At 49.9% G+C, this 21,170-nt stretch overlaps 1 long non-coding RNA gene across 1 annotated transcript; it reads left to right on the top strand.

Moving 5' to 3' along the window:
• Positions 1 to 1,741: 1,741 nt before the first annotated feature.
• LOC129784803 (uncharacterized) lies at positions 1,742 to 15,996 on the top strand. The gene is made up of 3 exons (XR_008747901.1): positions 1,742 to 1,867; positions 10,301 to 10,370; positions 13,519 to 15,996. It is a non-coding gene; the product is annotated as an uncharacterized LOC129784803 (long non-coding RNA).
• Positions 15,997 to 21,170: the final 5,174 nt, after the last annotated feature.

Raw genomic sequence — 21,170 nt, 5'->3', positions numbered from 1 at the left:
GAGGGGATTTCAGTAACCCACAGGGGTCTGTACTGGTGTTTTCCCCCTGCTCACCATCCCTGTCCGGGGCTGCTGCCACCTGCCAGACAAAAGCCATGTCCCATTTGTGTCTTGTTGGAAGAGCTGTGGGTGCCTCAACTGCAGACAGGGACATCCTCAAAGGACCATGTACCAGCCATACAGTCTTTGCAAACTGCAGTCTCTGTGTCTCCTCACATTTAAATGGCAGGGAAAGGTTTTTTCCCTTCATTCTGCCTTTCTCCACTTCTTGCTTTTTTGTCTCCTTTGGTTCTGCCTCGTCTTTATGAACTCATTTTCCCTGTAGTGCCTTTTTCCCTGTTTGCAGCCTACCTCTCACAGCACTGACTGCTCGTATATTGTTTTCCAAGTCTATCTATCATCTTTTGTGCTACAAAGAGGTGGATGCAGGAGAGCGAGCTGTGGAAAATGCACCTCTACAGCAGCAGGAAGAGGTGTGACGCTTTCTCTTCAGTTGAGATGATAAGATGGGCAGAGGGGAAGGAGAGGAGACCATCCCTGTTTCAGGAATCACTGAAGTGGCATGTCTTTTCCTCCAGCATCCCCTGGGAACCCTTTTTAGACACAAGGACCCCGCAAGAGCTTGCCACAACAGCTAACATTGCAGAAGTGATCTTTCTAGATGCCAGTCTTCCTAATGCCTAGTCCCTAGGGAAATGCTCATATAGCAGGTTTCCACCCCTTCTTTTCAGCATATATTTCTATGGATGAGGTGCTCCAGATCCATAAAAGGGGACAGTCCTTTGTGGATGAAGGATCTACCAGTGAAGGTGGTTCATGAGGCAGAGACGCTGCTAAGCCACAAATTTGCTGTGACGCATCCGTGAAATTCTTTCTTTGGGCCTCAGTCCCCAATATGCAAAGGTGGAAGGATGCCACTTCTCCATCATAAAGCCATGTCAGGATGGCAAGGGTAAAACTGGGTGCAAAGTGGAGATGTCCCATCATGCTAGATGCCCCTGCATCTGCACCGCTCCCAAGGATGACGGGAAAGGCACCCTGCTCTGGCCTGGGCACTCGGTGAGCAAGGTGCATCATCACAGGGGCAGGCAGGGGCACCTGCTCAGTAGAGTTTCAACAAGTGGACCATGTTGATGAGACACATCCACTACCAAGGTGGGATCATTGACATTGCTGGGGAGGGATTTTGCTAGATGATACCCATGCCCTGCACCCATGGCAAGGGAGGAGTAAGAGGGGAGAGCCCCTCTGCAGCAGAGGAGCAACAGCATCCCCATCGCAAAAGCCAGGGCCAGTTTTTGTCCCCTGCCCAGCTCAGGGACACAGCACTGGTATTGTCCCAGGACTGCCTGGGAAAATGGGAGGGGTTCCCCGTGAAATCTTTCCATACAGTAAAACGGCGTCAGAGCTGGGGAGTGAGGGGGGAACGACACAGACATTCAAAAAAATACACACACACACACACACCCCAGCCAAACAATACCCGCAGTGTGCTGAGGGAAAGGGAGACCCATGAATTGGGAGTTTGATAAGGATTTTCTCCCGCGCGCCCGCTCTCTCAACAGCCCCTTCAGTTTTCCCAACTCCCCCCCCTCCTTCCCTTGCCGGCTTTCTTGTTTGGGCCTTAAACAGTGTGCTGTCTTTGTTCAGGATACAGGTGAACGACAATCATGTGATTAACACACACTCACACACACACACACACACACGCACGCACATAAAAAGCTTTTTAAAAGCGTCCAGCTTGCTCCAGACCCAAAGACGGGAGAGGAAACCCGGGCTAGGAGGAGCTGAGGCAGCAGCGGTGGCTGGGATGGGGATGGCCGCTGGGATGGACGTCTCTCTGCAAAATCCCTTTCCCATGGAGGTGGGCACGTGAGACAATTAGGGGCAGGAGGGGGGGGGCAAGGTTTGGGATTTGGGTATGGGAGGGGGTCCTGCCCCTGCTGCCGCCTTGCCCACGCAGGACAGGCTGGTGTGGGTTTGCACTGGCTGTGTCCCCCTGTGATGCTGTGGGAAGGACAGGGGGTGACCATCCCAACATTGTGCTGGGGAGGGGGATGCAGAACTCTCCCCTTCTCTCCCTGCTGGGGATGGGTACCAGGTCTCCCACGCCAAAGCCAAGCCCAGCTCCCACGTGGGATTTGCATCTTTGCCAGCATGAGGCTTGCTGGTCCCGCCATGGCTAGAAGGGAGGGCTCGGTGAGCAAGAGGAGGGTGGCAGCCCTCCTGCTGGAAAAGGGGAATGTCTCCCCGCCCAAATCTGAATGGATTTGCTCATTCCCGTGGTAGACCAGGAAGGAGACAGAGAAAGGGAGAGGACCAGGAAACTCAGGTGGTTGTGGGAAGGTTGTGGATGGCAGGAACAGTTGACCCATGCTGGAAGTCCTGCTGCCCCAGCCAGAAATAATATATCCAATATCCTCAGTGAGAACTGCATGGCCCCTTTGGTGTGGAGATGCCATGGGACCCTCTCACACCTCATCACCATGACCATAAAATAGCTGGGAAGCTGGCTACTCAGTCCTGTGGGGGAAGTGGAGGGTAGTGAGGGCGTGACCAGGTGACCTTATGAACCATCCACAGAGGAAGTCATGAAAGAACTAGAAAAAATAGCAAGGTTTCAAACAGTTACTCTTTTTATTTGAAGTTTGGTTGAGTGTGATGCTCCAAGGAAAAGCAGGGAGGAGCAAAGGGAGAGGCCACCAAACGCTTGGAATATCTATGGGTCTGCAGCTAGTCTCACTCGTGAGACATCATGGGACATGACTGATGGCAGCCTGGGAGAGATCAGGACCAGGCCATACCCTTTGCTGGAGCACCCAAGCCCAGCTCTGTCTCCACCACTTCCTCATGCCCTTCTCTCCAAATTCCTCCCTGATCTGATGTCACAACCACCCTCCGAGGCTCCCAGCATGCAGGTCATTTTCAAGGCCTTTCCGTGAACAGCAGCACAGTGTCCCCAGAGCCTACGTTTGTGTCACCCTCCACGATTCTGCGATGGCTGTGATCTCCAAAGAACTCTTCCATTTGCCTTGTGCCATAGGCATCCTAACAGGGAGCCGGGCACAGGAAGCACTGCTGGCCTCTGGTCTTCATCACCCCTTGCCAGTTTTGGCTGAAGCTCCCAATATTGGTCCTAGACCTTCCCAGATGCTTCTTTGCTGCCAGTCATGGGCATTGGCGAGCTGGCTGCCCGCAAGGCAGCCTGAGGAGAGATAAAGTGGTGTGGGTCACTCGGCAAAAGCAAAGACCTGCCTGCAGCCCTGCCTGGGTTTTGGCAGCACCACATCACATCCATGTGGTTACAGGACAGTTAGCTGCAGGGGGTGTGCGGTGAAACAAAAGGCAGGCAATGCCTGGAGTTGTTTACTACCCGAGTTATTTGTCAATCCAGTGCCCTGCACAGGGCAGCAAAAGAAAGGTTGCAGCAGCTGCCCTGCTCTGGGGTTATCATTCCCCATGGGTGACACAGCATGGGTGATGCTGATCAGCATGCAGCACTGCAGTCCCATCACCCCAGGATGGGATGGGAGTCTTGGGAAGCTTTTTGGGGACTGGGTCTGGGATGTGGTTGCAGAGTCCCACGTGGCTCTGGAGCAGGAGAAACCCCGTTCCCTCTGCAAGGCACACCAAGGGCTGCTGCAGGTGCAGGGAACCACACTGCTGCTGCCACTGGCATGCATGCCTTGATGTGGCCGAGCAGGAGGCTGCTCAGCAGCATTTTTTGCTCTAAAACAGTGGATTATGGCACCAGCTGATTTACAGAGGAGGTGTAGGGAAAACCTTATGGAACGGAGAGAGGAGAAGCACCCCTGAGCACTGAAAGACTCCAAACAACTCCTGGCCCATCGTCTTGGTCAGCTCATTGTTTCATGGGTGCACAAGGACTCGTGATGGCAAAACAGGACAATATTCCTGCATTACTCGGGTCTGGGAAGATCAAAGAGGAATGGGGTAAGCCTGTCTGTCTGCTACCTGCTCTGATGAGTGGCAAGGAGCCTCCCTGGCTGTTAACCCCCTCATCTCCTGCTGGAAAGGCCAGGTGTACCTCCAAAAAGTGAACCCCAAAAAGCAAGCGCTGAAGGGGTGGGGAGCTGGAGGAGAAGTGGACAGGGTTTGCCTTTTCTCAGATGGAGTCTGGCATATCAAGTGTGATGTGATGGAGGGAGCTGGGTGCTCTCAGTCTGCACGACAGAGAGATGCCGAGAGGGGAGAAAAGGGGAATTGTACAAGATTGTGCAGAACAACGAGAAAAGGGGACCCTCCCAACAGGACCTGTGGTTGTAGTAGTGCTGAGTGACCGCAGTGGGCTTGTTCAGCGGTGACCAAGGTGGCTCCGGGGTGATCTTCACTTCTGCCTGTCTTCTGGCTGCAGGGAGGCTCCTGGGGAGCCGGGGGAAGGGTTAAGTCAGGAAGGCTTCAGCCTGCTGCCTTGGCCCCTGTAATTCCTCCAGAGAGTAGGACTGGGAGAACAAGGAGCCCTTTCTGTTCACAGGAATTAATAGCAAAGAGTCATCTGGGGTGTCATTCAAGCCCTGATCAGCTCCCGGAGGAATGTGAGGGAGAGTGAGCGAGCGAGGGAGCACAGCCCAAGGCTGAGGCACCAAAGCCAGGGCAGGAGCCGCTGGGCTGGTAACTAGTGTTACCAGCTGGCATTTGGGCAGGGGACTGTCTTCCCCTTCACCCCAACCTCCATGTCCCCTCTGCCCTGTGCAGGGGCTCACCGTGACACCCATACTCAAAGGTCCCTTATTACCCACTGCTTCGTTGCAGGGGGAAGATGTCCCAACCTGTCAACACCACAGCTTCCCCTCTGCTGAGCTGGGAGGGATGGGCCAGGCAGACAGGAGCCAGCACAACCCCACTGCCCTCATGGTGGACATGAACCCCAGCAGACATCCCCTCTCCAGGGCTTCCCCATTGCCCCCAGCCTGTGATGGCCTTGGGGTTTGTCCTCCTAAGCCAGCTTGCCCATGGAGAGGGTCTCTAGGGAGCCCTCAAGCATGGCCTGGGACATGGGGTGGTAGCTCAGTGGACCACAAAATTCACTGCTGACCCCTTTGCCACTGCATCATTTTGCCCAAACTGACTTGGTCACTGCAATTTTGGAAGAAAAAGATCAGGCCAGTGAGTTATGTCACTAGTGTTTCACAGTGTTGCTTCACAGCTGCACAGGAAGGCTTGAAAGTGCTGCATGGTGACACTGCAGCATTGCCTGTAATGGCGATCAGCTCTGGTGAGACAAGTAGATATTTTGGCCATATGTCTACTAGCATGAGAAGGAGACCTTGGAGTGGTCCACCCTGTTCCATGGCCCCCTGCTTCCTCTCTGCCCAGCTGCAACATGGACTGCCCACGTGACCATGCCTGGTAGCACAAGGTGACCCAAGGCTCTCGTGATGCAACGTAGTCAACCCTACCATACAGAGACGATGGGGTCCTCAGGGCAACCCTTTGGGTCAGCATGGCCACAGCATGGACCACGATCCGGTCTGGCAGTGAATGCAGGTCAGGCAGACGGTGACCTGCATGAAAAGTGACCAGAGCTGCACTGGAGTGCAGGAGTTGCTTTTGCTGGCCGAAATGCACCTCACCAAAGCTTCCCCTCCTCCCCACACACATCAGGTCAGTGCAAAACCAGGCAGCTTAAGCACTAATTCTGCATCTCAGCATCCTCTAAGAGATGCACAGTGCTGCTAGGATGGACTCCTCCGCCCCCTCCCCGCTCCTTGTACCACCACCACAATGAGTATGCCTTGTCATAGAGGGGTTAATAAATGATGCAAGAAAGGAGCCCTTTAATGCACGATGACCTTTGGCCTTTCATAAATCACAGTGTTGGGCTGCAAGTGCGCAGGGGGCGTGAGGCAGTGGGGGGAGAGTATGGGAGGGGGTCCATGCAGCTGCGCCACGGAGTTGACATTGTTCCCACCATCACTAAAGTGCAACAAATCCCTCTATTGTGTTCCTGGTTTATCTGGTTCCTCTTGTTTATTAGCAGAGGTTGTTTGGCGCTGGCTCCAGCCCTGGGCGGGTGGAAAGAGTGTTGGCACGCACCAGAGGAGGGGAGGGAGTGAGTGGGGGGGATCGGGACGGGAGGACGAGAGCAGTTCATCAATGGCTGTATTGTCCCATCTTTTTTGTTGCTCCTGTAATGATATGTTCGAAAAAAGGGGATTAAATTAAAAAAAAAAAAAAAAAGGCAGAGAGGGAGAGAAAGACAAACGGCACAGAAGGACTTGGTAAGAATGGCCAGTCTGGGCCCACAGCGGATGCTGTTGCAGCTGGGGAGGATGGGTCGGGATGGAGCTGCGACGGGGCTGCTCTGTGCCTTTATGCTGCTTATTCAGGTTGGGAGTTGTGAGCCCCAGTGGCTTGGGCTGGCCCTTCCCGTGCCAACTCTATTCATGGCCAGAGGGGACCACGTGCGCACAGCAGAGAGGATGGGGCGGAGGGAGCAAGGGGCTGGAGCCAGCAGGGAAGGGGGGGGAAGGCTATTCTTCATGTCCCTCGAGGCTGAACCTGCGTTTGTACAGAAGAGGCAGCTAGGGGGTACAGCATCTTCTCAAAGCACTAGCAGTGTCCTTCATCCTGCTTGGTCATCATCCCCCAACCTGCCCACCCATTAGGAGAAGCACCAGGGCCCCTTCACAAATTAGTAGAGATTTTCTTGTGCCCAGACCTTGCTTGCACTTGCATTTTTTCCCCTGCAGCTGCCTATGGACACATCCCCATGGAGAGTTCCACTGGTTTTCATAGGGATCAGTGGGACAGTGCTCTAAGATGATGGTACTTTGGTCACCTCTTTGCCTAAAGATAGATGACAGCGCAGGTAAAACTGCCACAGCAACAGGAGCTTTGCTCGTCATTGCTCTGCTTGTTGCTACCCATGGAGCTGAACAGATGCAAGCATCCCTAAGAGGTGCACATCCCACCATAAATAGCCTTACTGAGATCAGAGTGAAGTTTGTTGAGATGAGAGTGAAATTCTGTCTGGGATGCTCAAGGGCATTTTCCAGTTCATCTCAGGCCACTACCTGGCCAGTTTTATCCCAGCCACACTGTCTGTTTCTGCTCCAGTGTCTCCATCACCTCAGAGGTGTTGTGTAGGGGCACATTGATCTGGATGTGCACAGGAGCTCTGCTGTGATTTTTTTTGTTTTTTTCAAATGGCATAAGTCAGAGACCGAATCATTCTGCTGAACTTGAAATAGCAGGTTTTATTTTGTGTTGTTAGACTCTCGTGTCTGACCTCTCATATTTCAACCCAGGTCAAGTTTTAAATGCAAAAAGCTGGTTTGAAATGAAATGTCAGAAATTCCCTTTGAAAATGTCCATTCGCAACATTCTGGCACTTAGAAAACGTAACAGTTTAGGAACATTGTCCTGAAATGAAATGTTTTGATATTTTAAAAATCACACGCACACACTCACTTTCCAGCCAAAATTACTTGTTGAACTAGGTTTAGATCTGCAGCTGGTTTCATTCCCCTGAAGTCCCATTTCTTGGCAAATTATTGACCAATAAATGCTTCCCCGATATCAGTCATTCCCACCCTTAGGTGATGCCACATCCTTTCCATCCCTGGGAGGTCTCAGTGTCTCCACAGACTGCTGGATTGTGCTTGGATTCTTTGTTTCCCCAAGTCCCACCTTGCCTCAAGTGATCTCAGGACCCCCAGCAGCCCCAGCAGGCCTGCCATCAATCTGTGCCACCCACCCTCTGAAGGTCAAGCATGAAGCCCAGCGCTGGCACTTAAAAGCTAGAGGTTTAAACTCATGTAACGTGGTCACATGTCTTTGTGTGGTTGCTGCTCAGGGTGTTTCTAAAGGGACATATGAGGAGCTGGGTCGCGGGGCTGTGAAGGTCTGAAGCTGTACAAGTGGAGGGGAGGAAAGGAGGGGATGGGATGGAGGGACCTCTTTTCAACAGAAGTGGCAAATGAAGTGCGTCAAAGCTGAGAAACATTGCTGACTTAATTAAAGCTAACATTTTTGTACCCTCTTCTCCCATGTAAATATAAAATGAGAGTGAGCCATCCCACTGGCCACATAGAGATGAGTCAGGTAGCGACAAAAGGATTATACAGCTGTCAACAGCTTCCCCCAGCCCCTGATTTCAAGAGTGGTTCAGTTCCCCACCTCCCCCTCTGCCCATCACACTCTTTCTCCAGCACAAGTCTGATCAGCTTCTCCACTATAGGAAATTCTCAAAGCTAATTCTGGCTTACCTGTCAGCTACTGCTTCACAGCCAGTAGGTACCTCCATACCCAGTGTCATCCAAAGCATCTTCATGTAAACTCTGAAAAGAAAGAATGAGTAATTCCCACCAGCAGTCAGTATCACAACTTGTTCAGATAAACATCATAGAATCACAGAATCATACAATGGTTTGGGTTGGAAGGGACCTTGGAGATCAGCTAGTTCCAGCCCCCCTGCCATGGGCAGGGACACCTTCCACTAGCCCAGGTTGCTCAGAGCCCCATCCAGCCTGGCCTTGGACACTGCCAGGGATGGGGCATCCACAGCTTTTCTGGGCAACCTGCTCCAGTGCCACACCACCCAAGTCCACCTGTCCTTCCCTTCCTCTAGTCCAGTGAGAGGGGATTCATGGGACTTCTGGATTACAAACCTGAAGAGTTATAGGTTATATGAGTTTAGCAGCAACCTGGAAACAGAGTACAGTTTGCCTGTGCCAACTTGAACCAGCAGCAACACCAATCCTACACCTGAGCCAGTCAGTCACAGAAATGTATCAAAGCCAAATCGCCTTCTGAGACATTCACATCTCTCTTTTTCTCATGGGCAGTCTAAGCTTTGTCTAACCTAAGGCTACCTACCAATCTCATCAGCTCTTATAGCAGATGGCACTGGTGGCTTTGAAGGAGATGGTCTTGTCTGCCCAGACTAGGTCACGTCATGTCACAGAAAGGACAGAGCACTGGGACCTGGATTTATAGCAGACAAGTGCACCCCTGAGTGTCCTCAAAGGCCAAGTCGAGCCTGAAATAATTCCCCTGAGAGAAGCATCTGGATCACACCATAGATGTCCCCAAGAGCATTCAGTGTGTGGTAATGAGGACCGACCAGGCTGCCTCAAGGCTGTGCCTGCAAAGTCATTATCCACATCAGCAGAAAATGGAAGAGAAAATAAATACTCACCACGCACACAAAAGAGGATACGCTACTCCAGACAGTGTGGGGAGACACACCTTGGACACTGAGGTCTCAGCTGTGCTCATGGTGAGCCTGACTCTGCTTTCAGTGGCATGCCTTGGAGCAGGGACAGGACTGTGGCACTCACCATGAACATCACAGTCTGAGCAGCTGTCAAGAAAAACCATTAGGTTTTGCTTTCTGAACCCCAGGGAAGTTCAAGGAACCATTTACCTGCCAGAAGTGGTCTGGGAGTTTTTACATGGCTATCAGCATTGGGCTGGAAATTCATAACAAGCCCAGATCAAGTTCCTAATCAAGAGGGATGTCTGGGATATTTTAAATGCAAGTGTCACCTCTTGGGAACAGCACAGGCCCTGCAGCTCCACAGAGTCACACCCTGCACATTTTGCTCTGAAGTGGGAGAGGAGTCACAGCCCATCGGCCCCTGGGACGTGCAGCACAGTGACTAGAGGAGCATGGCACTGCTTGCTGAACATCCCGGCCCAGATGGCACAGCTGAACCTGCCGGGCAGCAGGATTCCCCAGCACCGCCGGCTGCACCAGTGCCTGCTCCTGTGCTGTCTGAAGCACAGCTGTCTCATGTCCCCTCTTCTCCCTACCCCCCAGGAGACCACAGAGCATCCATGGTTCCCTGGCCACCAACGTGGCCCCTCTGTCAGGGGTCCCCTCGATCGCTGGTCAGCTCTGTTTGAATTGAGACAAGAATTTCTCCCTCATTCACACAGTCATCTTGCCTTCCCCCTCCAAGCCATCAAAATCCTCTTTCCCTGCCTCCCTCCTTCTCCTTCCCGCCACCTCCCCCTTCTCTCCCTGGAACTTCCCTGCAGCTGCAGAGCTGGCCAGACAATCGGGTGTTTTAGAGAAATACATTTTTGGGCTAATTTGCCATGCATAAGTGTTTCTCTTACCCTTTAAAGGCAAGGAACAAAGAGCACATTCTCTGGGAGCTCTGCCCTGTTGTGAGCAGCCCTGCAGCTGTACAGCACTGTGCTACCCTCCACTCTCCTGCTCCACTCTCTGCTAGTTGTGTATGGAGATGGGGCTCTGCTTCTCCCTGTGGGACCACAACGTCTCCTACCCGTCACTACAAATTTCTTTCTGTTTTTTTTAAAGCAGAGCCAGAATAAGTGGGGAGGGAAGGGATTTGGCAGCACCGTCACCTAGACTGACTTGTCACATCATCCAGGTACAATCTTTTATGTTGAGACGTCATTTATTTGGAACCAGTCCGAATTTTCTTTTATGTGGGGCTTCATCTGGTGTCCAAGTTAATTATAAATATTTATTTTATCCTCTTGATAAGTAACACTGTGCATTGCATTCCACGCACCATATTAGACTGTAAGAAATCTTATGCTATCAAGGAAACTTAGTCATTAAAAGAGAAGTCATGTGTGAGGCTTTCAGGTCCTATTTCCTCCCTTGAAACACTGGTAGCCATCCTTGCTTGGGGAATTTCTCAGACAGGAGGATTTTCAACTAGGATGTTCGGTTATGAACAGATTTGACCTGGTGGACCTGACTGGGAAGAAGATGCACATGTTCTGGCATGAACCACTCGCTGGTTGTGGGAGAAGGAGATGGCCTGGAGCAGCTGGACACTGAGGAACTAAAAATTTTTGTCAGCCTTGTGGGGATCCCATTTCAGCACTTGCTGAATAACCTTTTTGCTATCCATGGGAAGCTGGTCCAGCAAACAGCTTCCCAGATGAGGCAACAGGTTCTGGTATAGGTGAAACAAGGCTTTTAAACCAGCCACAGTGAAGTCACTTGCTCCATTCCAGCAGCCCTGTATCCTGGAAAACTCTTCCCATCAGCCCACTCCAATCCACCAAAAATATTAACTCAGTCCAAACCAGTCACATTTTCAGCTCCGAATTCAGCACAGTCTAAAGCAGCTAACCCGGTCAACTCTAGCCTACCCAGAACATGCCTATCACAAGCTGCCACCTCAAACTTGCATTCAGATTGCACTCAGTCCACATAAATGTAGCTCAGCTGGGTCAAATCCAGTGTAACTCAGACCAAGCCAGCCATATGCAGGCCATTCTAACCAAATTCAAGCCACACTCCATTCAGGGACCAGTATAGTCTAGCCTGTCTAAGCCAGTAAGGGGCTGAACCAGGATGTACCAGCTGCAAGGCAACAGAAGCTCAGCTCTGAGACACTTGAAATGTGTTTTTAGGTAAAAATGTCTGGATCTTACAGAAGTCACCATGACTTTAAGAGCTTGTGGCACTTTATCTCAAACAGGTTAACAGCATTGGTCCCCCTGAAATGCCCGGCACATCATACCGATACAGATGCATTCATTCTTCAGTTCACTTCCACACCTTGTGTCCTATTGCTTTGCCTCCAGCAGATCCTCTTGACTCAAATCCAGATGGATCTCTTGCAAAAAAAAAAAAAAGAGATTTTGCTTTAAAATCCTTCCACCTGTTTAAGGAAAAGTCTTCCACTGTTTTAAGGACAAATGGGAAAAGAAGAAAGAAGAAAGAAGAGAGAGGAGAGGTGAAAGTGTCATGAGCAGAAATGTATTTGGGGGAATACGTAATACAGGAAAAGGTGAAGGCCTTATTGGCTGGAGCCTAAGATCCTGAGCTTCTAAGCTAGGAAAGGCCAGCTTGGAAGAAATGATAGCTGGAGGAACATACAGTAGAATAAGGTATGATTGGCAACACCACCCAAGGACAGCAGGACAGGTTGAGCCTCACACACACTAAATCCTTCCCTTTCTGACTCTTTAGGCTTTTTGCGTGCAGCAAGGCTGGTAGCCATACCTATGTAAGAACTAAGTTACAATAGGAGGCCATTAGTGGAGCCAAGGCTCAAGGACATGCATTTATTGGTAGTGTGGTGGCACTTGTTCTACACAAAACATCACCTGCTCTTAGCTCAGCTGAGATTTTAATGGTCTGAGACTCCTGCCATGCTGTGCTACTGTGAATGAGCTGTGTGAGGGAGCAGTGCAGAACGTCAAGCTTCCTAGTTTCCAAACTGCATTTCAAACTCCAGGATTCACTCTTCTGACCTTGCAAGTGACTCCATTAAGTGCCAGTCAGGTATTAAAACCATAGTGCCAAAAAAAAGTCAATTTCTGCTGGACTCAGAGCTGCAACAGTGAAAATCCCATTGAGCAATGGATGTAATCATATTTAGCAACCCCTCTGGGTAAATGTCCTTCAATCCCTCTAGGAGACTGAACTTGAAAATTTCCTTCGTAGGGCTGCAGGGGACATCACACAGCACAAGTGGTCTGAGTGGCACAGGTAGGTTGGCCACCAAGACCAAGTGCCAATGCAGACACCCCAAAACGCTATATGGGGTTAATGGGAGCAAAATTCAGCTCCAGCCTTTGTGGTTACCAACTCAGTGAGACAGAGAGAGAGAGAAAGAAAGGAGAGGAAAGGGAGGGAGAAGGTTAGGGAGAGGGGGAGGGCAGATTTCTGTTGCCACATGATTTTCCTGGTTATTTTCAAAGCGCTGCTCTAACACACGCACACGAGTCCCATGTGATTGCTTATTTACGAAAGCACAGTCGTAATGTTTTGTGCATCTCACATCCGCTCAGCAGCCCACCTGACTGCGGGCTCCGTGGGCACCCACTGCATCCTTTCCATCTGCGCCATCGAGCCAAGGGGGATGGGCAACCCATGATAGTGGACACTGCTCCTGTCCTGGCGAGGCAAGGAAGCAGAAAGGAGGACTGTCTTTCCATTTCCAAACTGCTCCTTACTTCCCTTTGCCTGGAGCTATGTGAGGATGCTCCAGAGGCAGGGTGCTGTCCCTTCTGTACTGTCATGGGGAGAAAAGGCATTTATTTCAGATCTGTCTCACTTCTTTCAATTTGCAGAGCACCTGGAAGCAAGCTCAGATACAAACAAACCTGGCATATGACAATATCCCATATTGGATCTTCAAATAGCTGCACATTCTCTTTCCCTGTGTAAAACTTTTTCTCATACTGTCATCACAGAAGTCCCCTTTCACCCAAATATCCACTCAATAAAAGAGGAAGCCTCCTTAGAAAGGGCAGGGAGGTGGCTAAGAGAGGGTGTTCACAATGAAATAAAGCTGGTTGTTTCTTTGAGGTTGTGGGATTTGGCCTCCCATCAATGCATCTGTATAGAGAACCTCTAACTCCAGTAAAATTGTTCTTATCAGCTAAAGGGAGGTCTAAGACATGAGCAAGAGAGATGCAATGTCGGAGAACAGATTTTTTGAAGGCCAACAATAGGAACTGAATTCACAGAGGCTGTGATGGGACAAGATTGTGCTGCAGCAAAACATACATTTTAAGTGTGGTGTTTTCCTTTCCTTTCTCTCTCCACAGTCCTAGGTGCCAGCATCCCTAGCAAAAATGTCAATGAAAAGGAGTCATTGCCTCATATGCTGCAAAAACCCCTCCAGTGATCTTTGCCAGTATTGAAGCTCCTGTGAAGAAAAGACATCTGACATTTTAAAACTTTGGTCTGGCCAAACCACCTAATGTCATTCCTGCTTCCTCTTCCCAGACAACCAATCCTTGCTTTAAATTGCCCAAGAGCCAACAGTGCTACCTTGCCACACAGATTACACCTCCCACCACCATGCATCTTTCCTGCATGCTTAGTAAGTCGCCTCCATGAAGGGTTAATTCAACCAGGGCCTTTTACTCCAAGTTGTTTTCCAAGTAGCTGAGAGAATAGGTCTCTTGTTACAAACATGGCTTCTGGGCATTTGGTGATGCTTTCCCTTTTCTCTCTCTCTGTACCACAAAAGAATCTTTTGTTCTTGTCCCTCTGTCTCATTTACTCTCCCCCACCCAGCTCTCGCCTCTTCCCTCCATTGGCTGCCAAGTGACTAAGGAATGGCAAAAAATGACCATAGCTGGTCATGGCAAATATTTCTTCAGCTATTATCTGATAGAGACCTTGAGCATCTATGTGAAGGGCCCTCTGCCTTCCCTCAGGCTTCTCCTAGAGATAGGGGAAAATGAGTCGGACACAACAGGGCAGGATATAAGTTGAATCAGTCCAACATGCTAATGGAAATGTCTTTCAAATGGAGTCATGGTGCCTGTTTCAGGAAAATCAAATGATAGGGACCCAGAGCTGGCAGGAGTCCAGTGGAAGCTTCAGTCTGCATTTATTAAAAAACACATGGGAGACACAAAAAAGTCACTTTCTGGCTTCCGCATTTACTGATTCAGCTGTTTGTAAGCTGGAATCAACACTCTTTGTTGGATAGATTGTAATGTCATATAGTTTCTCTGCACTATTGCTATAAATCTGGTTGTGCGTGATCTCCTACCACAGAAAAGCTGTGACAAATCCCCATGGACATCATGTCTTCCCACACCCCATTGAATTACCTCAGGCATTCCCACAGACATCCTTCTAGATATAGCCCCTTGCACATACTGCTTCACTGAGTCATTTTACACATACATACATAGATATGTAAAAGTTCACATGATGCTAAACTCACTGCAATTTCCACGATGATTTTTCTGCAACAGAAACAATTCCCCAGCCAGATTCCTACCTCCCTACCTTTTAGAGCATTTGGGTATACCCTTCACTGATACTGCCTTCTGCAAGAAAATCAAATTCTTCAGTCTCACCTGAAGCAAATCTTGCTGGTTTTGCCTTTCTGCTCATCTTCCACAGACCCTCTTCACTACTCTGACTACCATTTGTCCAAGTCCATCTCAGTTTGTGTTGTTCTTTAGGTGAACATGGCATATACTGCCTGGCTCCATCTGCCAAGCTTTCTGTACTCTTCTTGCATTCAGTGCCTTAACTATTTTGGAAAGCCCTTGAAACAATCATTACCTTTCAGCCTTAGTGACTTCCCGCACACACGTGTACAAAGCTGTGGATTTAAGGCGTTATCTGGAGAATTTTTATTCCTGTAGAGAAGGGAAATGGACTATACAGGTAAATGGACCATTATATACCCACATTAGAAGGACTTGTCTGGTGGATTTTAACCAAGCTGGTTAAAACATCATGAAAACAGTGCACTGACAAACTCCTTATATTCATATGACTGTGCTCACAATTAAGATTTGTGCCAAGTCAACTGTATCTGTTTTGAAGCTGCATGCAGAGCAGCTTTCATTGTAAAGCATCAAACCCATCTAATATGTAACAATTAAGGAACATATAATAATGCCTCCTGGTTTGATAGCATCTAAATGAATCCCAACATAGACAGAGAAGTCCTTATTGCAATCCCAGCTGTGCTCCCCTGTCCTCACAGTAGCTCTATCATACAGGGTGCTCGCCAGGAGCGTACAGTCAGCCTTAGTAGATAAACACTGATCATCTCCATCGCAAAGCATAACTGAAGCACCCTGAGATGAAGAATTTTACCCGTCAGAAAAGCAAGTCTCTGGCAGAACCAGAAACTCATTAATTCAAATGTTGTGCATCTAATGCTACAAACACTAACCTCCCCACCAAGCAGTGCCCCGATAAAGCAATGCATTGCTGGATCCTCTTAGAAACCCCTGTTTAGCAATGGTGAAACAAGGAAAAGGATTTGCTTCTCCCTGGCTCCAGTTCCCCTTTACAGGGTGAGATCCCACAGTCCTGCAATGGAGACTACTGCAGTCAAAGGCAGTACACTGCCTAGAGGGCCCCGTCAGGGTCATCTTTGCACACTGTGGAGACCAAGAGGTCAGCTGTTGAAGTCCCTTTGGAAAAAGAGAGTCTACCACCATCTCTTTCACAGATGTGAAGCCCAAGGATGGATTATGGATAGATAATTTTGGATGAATCAAGAAAAGAGAGGAGGAATAGCTGGATGGCTAAATAAAGCCAATGAGATCACATGTTCCGCCTTTTTATCTGCTTTTCTCTTTCTGCTTTTCGACAACAAAGCTTCCTTTGATACAGAAGAAGAGGGGGGTAAGGAGGGTGGGGACAGGGGGTGCCAGAGTCACCCCAATGGCCCCCGGTCACTTATCCACGCTCCTTAATGTGATGTTCCCACTGACAGAGGCAGAAAAAAACAGTGATCTCATGATTCCAGAGACAATTCATGCAAACAACGCTGGGAGATGAGGGGTGAAGGGGACAGGAAAGAAGAGTAAAGGATGGGTGAGTAAAGGCAAGAAAGGGAAAGGAATAGGGAGAGGGGACACGGGAAGCAGGACCTTAGAGGACAACTGTGACTAGAGATACAAACTGAAGGTCAAAATCCAAAAGAGGATGTGTAGAGGGATTGTAGGGAAAAGCTTGAGACCAAGGGTAACAGGACTGGTGGAAGAACGTTAGGTATGACATTGTACAGCAGGACTAAGGGCAGGGGCAGGGATAAGAGTTGACTGAGTTGTGGAGTACGTAGGAAATGGAGGCTGGGCTCAGAGGCAGTGTGGTGGGAGGAAGAACAAGGGCTTGATATGAGCGTGACAAGGAAAGGAGGGGGAAGTACCTATGGGGTCGGGAGCAGAAGGGGTAAGACTTACGAAACTTGTTACTTCTGCATTCTGCTTACACAAAACCAGGTCACCAAATCTGCCAAAACATTAATCCTGGTCTCTTACAGCCCCAGAGCCAAGAGATGCCAGGAATGCAATGGGGAGAGAGATTTATTACCTGAGGCATTCAGCCATGTCCAAGGGAGGCAGTGGTGAGGCAGTGGGGCTGGAGACAGGCAGCCCGGTTTCCACTTTGGCTGGGCTGATGTCTCTGCAGGAGACCTTCACACCTGTGCAGAGGAGCACTGTGTGTGTATTACACCTCACCGGCCAGCAGCTGCTTCTTTCAGCCTTCTTCCTTTCCTTCCCTCCTGCCTTTTTGTTCCTCCTTCCCTTCTTCCCTCCCTCAATCCTTCCTCACCGTCTCCACACAAGGAGACAAGAGCTCAGTACAGTTGGTAGGAGATGTCACACCTTCTTCCCCATCCTTCAAGGGGGACCTGCCACCCCAGCAACACTTGCCCATAACCAGTGAAGCAGCCAGGGACCAGCAGGAGGCTTCTGAGTCCACAGGGCTCCTGATGGAGTTGGGACAAAGAGGGGAACGAAGAACTGGGGAAACAACTGGGGAAAGTGTCCCCCATTATGAGCTGCCATCTCCATGTGTCATGGCTTTCCCCAACAGTGGTCTGTCCTGGGGGCTCATCACGTTTCCCCCCTCCTCTGTCTGCTCCATGGCAGCTAATCAGTGACCCACTGACAGTCTCTGTCCATCACTCATCTCTGCATGCAATGGGGTAATTAAACCCTGACCCTCCGCTCCTTTTATCCATTTCCTCTGCACAGTCACTCCCCGAAACAGCAGAGGGGAGGGCCTGCTGTGGAGGCTCCGGCCCCAGCCTCCAGCTGCAATGAAGATGTAAAGCACAGGAAGGACTTGTTGCAAAAGAAAGATGCTGAAGGGGCAGCCAAAGAGGTACTGAGTGCTAACAGGCTTCCCACATGCTTATGCTGAGCTCTGTTGACCTACCTCCATCACAGACATTTGTAAACATTCAACTCTTTATCATCATGCCACAAAGTTGTCCAGCACCTTTCCCCTGCCCACGCACACCTACAGCAAACTCACTGCTCCTCTGTGTGTCCTCAGGGCGGTGCCAGGTGCGGTGCCCAGCTCAGGTCTAGCAAAGCTTTTCAGGACCCTCAATACATCCAGCCCTGGGCTTGCTCCCCCACAATACCACCCAGCTTTTTTGATGTGCCCCAACTCGAAGCTTCTGCACTGCCTGGTGTGAACCCATCACCTCCACGTGGGCTAAGCCCAGTGCCTCAGACCTGACACATCAGGCTTTCCTCATTAAACATCTGCAGAAGGGCGGAGGGAGTTCTCGCAGCAGGGTGCATCCGAATGGAGCACAGCAGATAGACCCAGGAGCTGGCTGGGGCAAGGTGATGTTGCTCTTGCCTGCATGGGAGGACAATGGAGGATGCACCCAGTGACAGGCAGGAGTCACAAAATGCCAGGAAGTTCTTTTTCATTCGTTCTTTCTTTTTTCTGGCTTTCTGGCACTCTGCAAAATTTATTACACTGATTGATAAACAGCCAGAAATGATGCCGAGCAACCCAGACTCTGCTTCCTCCTCCCTACTCGGAGTGGGGAAGCTGCCTCCCTCCCACGCATGAGCAAGAAGGGCTGGGGCCACCCGGGGAAGGGCATGACGGGTAAAGCAGTGCCCCCGAACAATTAAGCACTGTCCCAGGCACTGCACACCCTTGTCCCGGGAACAAAAGAGTCACACACAAGAGACCTGACTGTGAAGCCTCCATCCGCTTTCATCACTGACCTCCGGGGCAGTCAGGGCACAAGGTCAGCCCACTTAAACTCCAAACTCAGCCAGAAATAGAGCTGGGAAGTGGGCAAGGGTGGCCAAGTGCAGGGGTCCCCAACCATTTGAGGGTTTTTTTGACTGAGCCATTTCATTTCATCAAAGACACATTTTTTTCTGGAAGGAAAATGGAGAGCAGCGGGTGTGAAGGGAGTAAGGGGGAGGCAGGGTGTTCACCGTGAATTATGACCGCTCTCAACAAGAGTCTTTTACATTGTGGAGGTGAGGAGAGGATGGGGTAATTGGCCATGTTAGACCCATGCATAATGAGGGCAACTCTCTGCCTGTTTCCCACCCTCCACTCTGCCATTGCTTACAAGATGTGGTCCCCCATATGCCCCGTCACTCTTCCACTGTGGGGCTCAACACTCCAAGGGCTCAACCCAAGGACCACAAGCTTTGACAGTGCCTTACCAGACTGGCAGTCCTCCTGGGCTGTCAATAACGTGTGGTCATGCCCCTGGTGTGGGAAGGCTGAAAGTTGCTGTATAAATTAAAAACCATCAGCCAAGCCAGGGCTCATATTTTCCACTTGCAGGATCTCAGAAAACCTATTAGGCTTTAAGTCACTGTTTTTTCCAGGTTGTAAATACCGCCTTTGCGTGTAATGCTTTCATGGAGGTAACAGCTGTACCTTCTGGGGGCCAGCAGTGAGCAGTGTGTTAGTGGCAGGGAAGAACAGACTGTCCTGAGACCTACCTCCTTGACTAGGAGGAGAAATCTGTGGGAACAAAGTCAAGGGGGAATGAAACGTGTTTGGTGCGTGTGGAAATACAATGCATCTACCACGGAACAGTGTCCATTTTACCAGGCTTCTTCCCTCTAGATAAGCTTCTGATAACCCTAAATGCAGGAAATTTCAGAGGCAGGGTAATAAAAACACCTGGGGAGGAAAAAAATTACAAAAGAAAAAATCAATCAGTGCACAAAAATACTGCTTTTCACCCCAAAAATGGAAAACTTCACCATCCAGACTAAGTCAGCCTGAACTCCGAAGGACAGCAATACTGTGTTCTGCTGAAACAATATGGGGCAAGCACTCAAGAGCTTGGTGCCCCCATGGGGAAGGATATCTCCATTTTGTCAGAATGAACTGAAGGTTCATCTCATCCTGGGAGGAGTCTGAATACAGCAGCAGTAAGATCCACAGGCTGGGAAATCAGCAGTCAGGTCATTTGTAGCAATGTTTTCAAGGTTTCTCTCCCCTTCCTCTCTGAGTTGGTAGCCCCAAGATGCAAGTGCTAACAGCAAACACCCACCCTGACATGTGATAAACCACACCTGTGTATGACTGTCCCCTATTCCACCTCAAATGGGGCCACCCCCACTTCCATCTCTCATCTGCACCATGTAGAAGCCCCTGCAGGGGTCTGAAGCACCTAGCAGAGGTAGGGCAGGGACGGAGCAGGCAGGCTGTGGAACAGTGGGCAGGAAACACAATCCCCACACTTACCCACTAGAAGTTCCCCTCAAAACAGACAACGTGGCTCGAGGGACAACAATCAAGGAGGATGTTAGCTCAGCATTAGTTGTGTTGACGCTGACAACAGTAGCAGAACAGCAGCCAGAAACACGAGATTCAACACAGACCCAGTACAGAGAAATGCATCTGAGTGCCAAGAAGCTAACCAGTCATGCAAAGTGTGATCTGCTTGCAGACTTCTTATTACACGCGATGAAAGACAAGCAGAAAGGAGTTTGACTCCCAGAGCCTAGGCTGACTTTTCATGGATTGTCTGTCTGGGGGTGGAAAAATGTCTGTACTTGCAAACTGAGCCCTCTTGACCCAGGCTGTATTGATAGACTTTTCAGGATAAAACTGTTTCAAATTTTTGATACAACAATTAATCAGACCTATTCCTGGAAAAGAACGGCTTCCTGGGATTCTTTTACATGCAGGCTAGCCTTATTTTTTTGTATGTTAGATAACCGTTTGCATCAGTAATTCATTAGTTTTTCCCTTGGGAGGAGGCAATTGGCTGGATTTCTAATGAATGGCTTTAGGGCACATGCAGATTCATTCTCCATCTCATGCAGAGAGAATCCAATCGATTCCGGACATGTTAGAATGACTGTACACACACAAAAAAAGCAGGGTCAGTCAGCACACACACACACACACCAGCCAGTGCTTCAGGGACATACACAATGTGCAGACATCACTGGAGCAATACAAAAGCAAGGTGCATCAGCCCTACCGGTTTTGGCCTTGCTAGTGTCAGAAGGTCTGGGTTTTTACCTCAGGCCAGTTCTGCCTACTGTCTTTCTTTCTAATGGCAGGAGCTGCCAGGAGAGGAGACATTTGCTGCTTGTTCTTTTCCCCTGCAGCTCTAGTAGCAGAAGTGGATGCAAGATAAATGAGGACCCAGGACTGCTTTTAACTAGTCTGTTGCCCAGCCATGTACAAGGCCCTGACCAATCCCCTTGGGCACAACCAAATGATTTTGGTTATGCAGGTGTTCTCTTAGGCGTGGGGGAAACGGGGTTTTTTTTCCCCTTGCAGTAAAATAGGAAAAATATCCTACGGTTGCAAATCCAGTACGCCTGAATCCAGACCCGCTTCCTGCAGCCGAGGTTCTCAGCAGGGCCCACACGGTGGAGCTCCCCTCTCAGAAATGAAGCCCAGCTGAGTAGCCTGGTGGTCGCCTCCTCCGGGGTGACCCTGCCACGAAGCAGGAGACTGCACAGGG

Source organism: Falco peregrinus, chromosome 6 (assembly GCF_023634155.1).
Source record: "Falco peregrinus isolate bFalPer1 chromosome 6, bFalPer1.pri, whole genome shotgun sequence".
Lineage (NCBI taxonomy): Eukaryota > Metazoa > Chordata > Aves > Falconiformes > Falconidae > Falco > Falco peregrinus.
Note: the sequence above shows the minus strand (reverse complement) of the source record. Positions and strands in the feature narration are given on the sequence as shown.